This window comes from Miniopterus natalensis, chromosome 13, assembly GCF_054644295.1.
Source record: "Miniopterus natalensis isolate mMinNat1 chromosome 13, mMinNat1.hap1, whole genome shotgun sequence".
Classification (NCBI taxonomy): domain Eukaryota; kingdom Metazoa; phylum Chordata; class Mammalia; order Chiroptera; family Miniopteridae; genus Miniopterus; species Miniopterus natalensis.
In genome coordinates this window covers 46,789,708-46,795,707 of record NC_142093.1, presented here as the reverse complement: position 1 = coordinate 46,795,707, position 6,000 = coordinate 46,789,708, and positions in this window count along the sequence as shown.

Genomic DNA, 6,000 nt, shown 5'->3' with positions numbered 1-6,000 from the left:
TATCAGGACAGAGATAACGGGAACATATAAAGATTTGCTCAGTAAATCCTATTTATCTTGTGGAAAACAGGTGTTTCCATTTGAAAAGTGGTGGCACTCAAAGATGGAGTGTTTAACACAAATGTCTAAATTCTTGCACTAGATAGTAAACCTCTACTACTTATTTCCTTGAGACAATATACAGAATAAAATATACAAATGCCATTTCAAGAGGAATTGGGATCACACTTTTTACATATATTTATGCTTATTTTTTAACAATCTGCCTTCATGCAGCTAAATTCTATTTTTGTCAAGATTGCATCCCAGAGTCTTTAATTGAAAATATATTCTCCTCATAATATGACTAGAAGAATGACTTCTTTGTAAAAGTCATCTCAGTACTCAATATCCTTCATGTTGCCATTTTTTGTTGTTCTTCGGACACCTATTGGGTTCAGTCTCAAATCATAGTCATGGATGACTTGGGAGTCCCCACTAGACTGAGTGCTCTGATGGGTACTTTGGTCATTCCCGTGTCATGAATAGTGCACACAGCAGAGCAGGTGTTCAATAAATGCTGATCGAAGTACACCAAAGTCCACAGAGGTGGACTAAGATGAGAGAGTTTGAGAACCACCCAGAGTTTTGTAGTTTGGGTGTTGAAGATGACCTGTTATGGTCATTTCTGTAAACAAATTCATTGGAATTTTCATTATTATTTTTTTAAATATATTCTTCAGTGTTCTATATCCATATTACTGAAAAGATGAAAGGGACACTAGTTGTTCATAAGTCCTATAATTAATAAAGCACAGTGTATTCATCCCTTAAGTATATTCCATCTCAAGATTCAAGTAATTTTTTCTTATAGAGCACACTCAAGATATGTAATGATGAAACTAAGTACACCCAAGACTGGAGAAAAATAAAAAACCTGTGATATGGCCCAATTATTATTATACAATCATACAAAATAAGAAAGAAAACATGAAATGTTCTTGTTTCTATGACAACAACACAGGTTCAAATAACAATAAACTTTGTAAAGTGAAGTTCAGCTCTTTTTAATTATAACTGACTTCTACTTGCAAAAATATGTGCTGTCCAAACATATAAATACATATATTTGCTTTTACGTGTTCCTATGAGAAACAAATCATCCCAGGTTTTTTCAAATTCCTATAGAAATTCTAAAAGAATGACTTTTTTATTTTATAATATTTTATTATTTTCTTTTTATTTTATTTTACTATTTTATTTTATTTCATTTTATTTTACCTCCTCTAATGGTATGCCATTCTGTTTCCCAGTAAGATGTGGAAAGCTTCAGTGCAAAACAGCCTCCATCATTTATGTTTGTATAAGTTCCAGGAGCTTGTGGGTTGGTAGCAATCAGATCCACCCTGAATACCGTGCATTGATTTATATTCCAATGCTAAAGGTATATAGAAGTGTATGTGTGTGTGCAATGCAGAGATGGAATGGATTTCTAATCAAAACCTTCTCTGCTCTTTATTATGAATCTATGTCTCCCATTCCCTCCAAATCTTTTCTTCCCATACCTGTCATTACTTTTCCAGTCCCCTGCAGTGACAATGTATATAATGCTGAGACCTGCTTACCATAATCTGAAGCACACCAAGCTCCCACTGCAGGAATATTTCTAGAACATTTGGCAGCTGTCAAGATTTTTGATTGTTTGTTTAATTAATAAGATTCCAAAATTACTTTGCATTCATTTGTATTAATGCAAACCTGGTTTGGTAAGGACTTAACATTAGGTAAGTATATATTACAGGTAGACACTCAGGGACCTGCCTAGCAGCTCACATGGTACATTCCAAACATTAAAAAGGAAACAGTGCAACTCCACAGGTGCTGGGGAAAATTGTTCATCATATAATCAAGAGGAAGAAAAACTATATCAGTACCTCTTTTGTCCTAATTAAGTTTAACCATACGAAATATTCAAAAAATTTTTATTCTACAAAAATGACAATTTCATGTGGTCTGATATAATATTATTCATTGGTTATAATCTCAGTGCTCTGCACATATTACGGTGATTTTTTTTTTTTAAAAAGTTCTCTATGTATTCTCATTCTGTGCTCCAGAGCCTTTATTTCCACTACGCTGCTTACAAATTGTTCCTTTCTCATGCCCCTCTGATGGAATGAGAATACATATCTCACTGGATCTCTCACGGTGAATAGAATACCGTCCTGATTTTACCTCTGTGAGGCACAGCACCCAGCCTCCGATGAATCACTCACCTTACAGCTGTAAATGCCTATTTCAAAATCTCATTATTTTTAAATGCTTGAATGAAAACAAAGTAGGCTTTGTAAGCCAGGTTTAGTGACCATGCATTTATAGTTAAAGGCTTTTAAATTTCACAGATACCTAGCTCTATATGAAGTTCATTTCTCTTTGGGAGAAACATCTTAATTTACACCTGAGTTTTTGGCCTCCTGAAGGAGTTTTCCATGTCCCTTTTTATATAAGTTGGTAGTAGCTTTCCTGAATACTAGACGAGAAAGTATTATAAAGGGAAGTGTCAAGCCACATCATAGTTCAAGTCTTAGAATGGCATTCATAATGCCCTACTCTAGGACATATCCCCAATAAGCTTTGTGAATGTAAAAATTGTCAACAAGCTGGTACTTTGCATAAGACTCCTTAGACCTATTCTAGATGGTAATTTAAAATCTTATTATATCCCGAATTCTCTGATCTTTATTTCATATCACATTTAAGCTGCCAACACTGATTATATCCACTAAGGTTTTCCAAACTCATAGGTACTCTTAAATACCCAGGAAATCTGTGGTACTTACTCAGAAAGAGAATTGCATGTTCAGTAACTGTCACATTTGATCTGTTGCCAGAAGTCACATGCTTTCAGAATGCATGGATCTTGCTGAACCCATGACCAAGGCACTCGACCATGATATAGATTCTGAGGTAGGTTGCCTTGGTTAATGAGATATTAGTAGGTGTGATACAAACTGTGACTCTGAAAGGGCCTGTGAAGCTGAGGCTTGCTCTCTTTTTCTGTGCTTAGAAAGGTGAAACCAAAATGTGACTGAGTCTGAGCTAGGCTCTGCTCTGAGACACCACTTTGAGTAGAATTGAAACTGCTCAGTCAATAGCCTGAAAACTGCCAGACATATGAATGAGGCCATCTGCTTTGTTCATTTCATGCTGCATTAAAACCACCCCCAAACTAAGCGGCTTAAAACAACATTAACTTTCCTCCAGAATAGGGTATTTGGGAATGGCTGGGCAGGAATATCTGAACTCTGCTTCACTTGTCATCTGGGGCAGTTTAAAGGCCACAGGCTTAAATTATCTGAAAGCTTATACTTCTTTTAGGATCCATGGTGACTGTAGATTGTGTGTATCATTTCCTCTCCTCGAGGGACTCAGTGTGGTTTCTCTGCACAGGCCTGTTAGGTCTTCCTCTCAGCGTGTTTGGTTGGTTGAAGAATGGGTGTCTCTAAAAACAGAGCTAGGTAGAAACTTTACAGCCTTTTTTAACGCTGCCTCGGAAATCATGTGTCTCTACCAAGCCCACTCAATATGGAAGCACTGTGACACTCCCTCACCTCTGTAACAGTGCAGCTGTTTTCTAATGAACTTCTATGAACAGGTATTGCAGTCAAGGGTTTCCTCCAGTTTCCAAACCTCCAAAATTACATTTTGAAATGTATATATTTGGATTCTAAAATCCAGATGTTATTTTAGTTTATCCAGAATGCTCAGAAAATGAAAAACAGAATGCAGAAAAATAATATGCAGAATTCCTGCCCAGCTGGCATAGCTCAGCGGTTGAGCATCAGCCTATTAACCAGGAGATCACAGTTAGATTTCTGGTCAGTCACATGCCCAGGTTGTGGGCTCGATCCCCAGTAGGGAGCATGCAGGAGGCAGCCGATCAATGACTTTTCTTCCTCTGAGAGAGTTTGGGAGATTATGTTCCTATAATCTCAAAAGTAAGGGAGACAAAGAAGAGGTTGGTGAGGTGGTGATGTTGAAATAAACATAAAATACACTTATTGTGTTAAAACGACAGTTCAAATTCTAATCTTCTCTCTACAAATTTCACTTTTGAATATACTTTTGAATTTTCACAGAAAAGCGCCTTCGTTACTCATCAGAATGTGTCCTCGGTGATGCGATGCAAAAATCTGCTTCCCAGGTTAATCCATATGCATCATACTTATGTATTTGGGAATGGGACAACTTCCATTAGATATATAACAAAAGCTATGATAGAAAAATTTATTGTATTTTGAAGTAATCTCCCAGGATTTCAGAGTTTTGGGCGTTTTGGACCATGTACAGCTGAATAGGTTTTGGAAATATTTTAGTAAAATCCTTCTCAAGTAAAATTGTTATTCTGAGTCTGAAAATTAACTGGGATTTGGGCAAAATTAAGTTGGTTAGGGAGTATATATAGGAATGTGTGTGTGTGTGTGTGTGTATGTGTGTGTGTATGGCAAGTGGAGGAAAGACAATTTGAGAGATAGAGAGAATTTTAACTTATTTTATAAACTTTATATGTAAAGTAACTTCTTTAAGTGGACAAGCTAAAGTTGGGTAATGAAAAAATATGGTACTGTTCAAACATATTGGTTAGTTAATATGCACTACTATTATTGATTATTCAGACACTAAAAGGGTCAGAGCAAGCCAACTACAAATATTAACATGGCTTAATTAAAATTGATCATTAGTTCTTAAAGAAATATCAAGAGAGATGCACATCCTTTTATGTGGTTTCTACTGAAGCCAAAGAAAAAGAGATGCAAGTGATAAAAGGTGGTTAAAAGGATACTATCTGCTTTTGCTCATTCACTTTTTGTGCTTTACTTCTTGTTATAAACTAGATTTTTATCAGGACTTTGCTCCAAATAGCTTCATCAATGTACTGGCACTTTTTAATGAACATGCCCTTGATGTTTCCTTTGCCTTACTGTTCCTGTAACACTAACAGACAACAATTACTACAAATTCAAAAAGCAAGCATATTGTAAAACTCTCTTTTTTAATGCCAAATTCTATTTAATAGAGAAAGGAATATATATATAAAGACATTATTAAACCTCTGAAACTGGCCCTGGCCGTTGTGGCTCAGCGGTAGAGCGTCAGCCTGCTCATTCTGGGCTTGGTTCCTGGTCAAGGGCATGTACCTGGGTTGTAGGTTCCTCCCCAGACCCTGGTCGGGATGCCTGAAGGAGGTAACCAATCAGTTTGTCTCTCTTACATGGATGTTTCTCTCTCTCTCTCCCCCTCCCTCCCTTCCATTCTCTCTAAAACAAAACTCTGAAACTCATTTTACTTCTTTTGTAATGACTTCCACAGTGCTTTCAACTAAAATTCAGTCTCCTCGCAAGATATAAACTCTGACCTTTTTCAGGCACCTCCCCATTCACCTCCCTATATACTATGTGTTTGTGAAAACTAGAAACGGCCGTTGTTTTACTCAGCTTTCAAACTATTTTATTGCTCTAGTAAAAAATTTAGAGTGTAAATTGTCCAATATGTACTTTTGTGGGTTTACAAAAAGTGTACTGATGAACAAAAACAAACAGATGTGGTCCATGTCCATCACTAAAGAAGAGACTGTGATAAAACTAAGGTGTCCTTCCACCTGATTGACTTATATTTAGTATATACCAAAGTGCTCCCTTTCTGCTACTATTTTCAAGTAAATCAAACCAGAAAAGCCTTGAGAAAAACTGCAAATCCAGGAAAGCTCATTTGTCTGGCCTCTAGTGTTCCCATCCTTTGCCTTTTGCTGGACTGAATGTTTCTTTTTCATTCCCACTAAGATTCCAATGGTTAACATAAGCTCTTGCATACGCAGATTTTCCATTAGAACTTATTTATTTCAATAAAGAATATATTGAATACTTTATGTTCTAAAAAATAGTAGGTATATGGGATACAAATTGGACCTAATAAAGTCTACCATCTACTAGGAAATCTATATCATTATTGAGGTACAATACT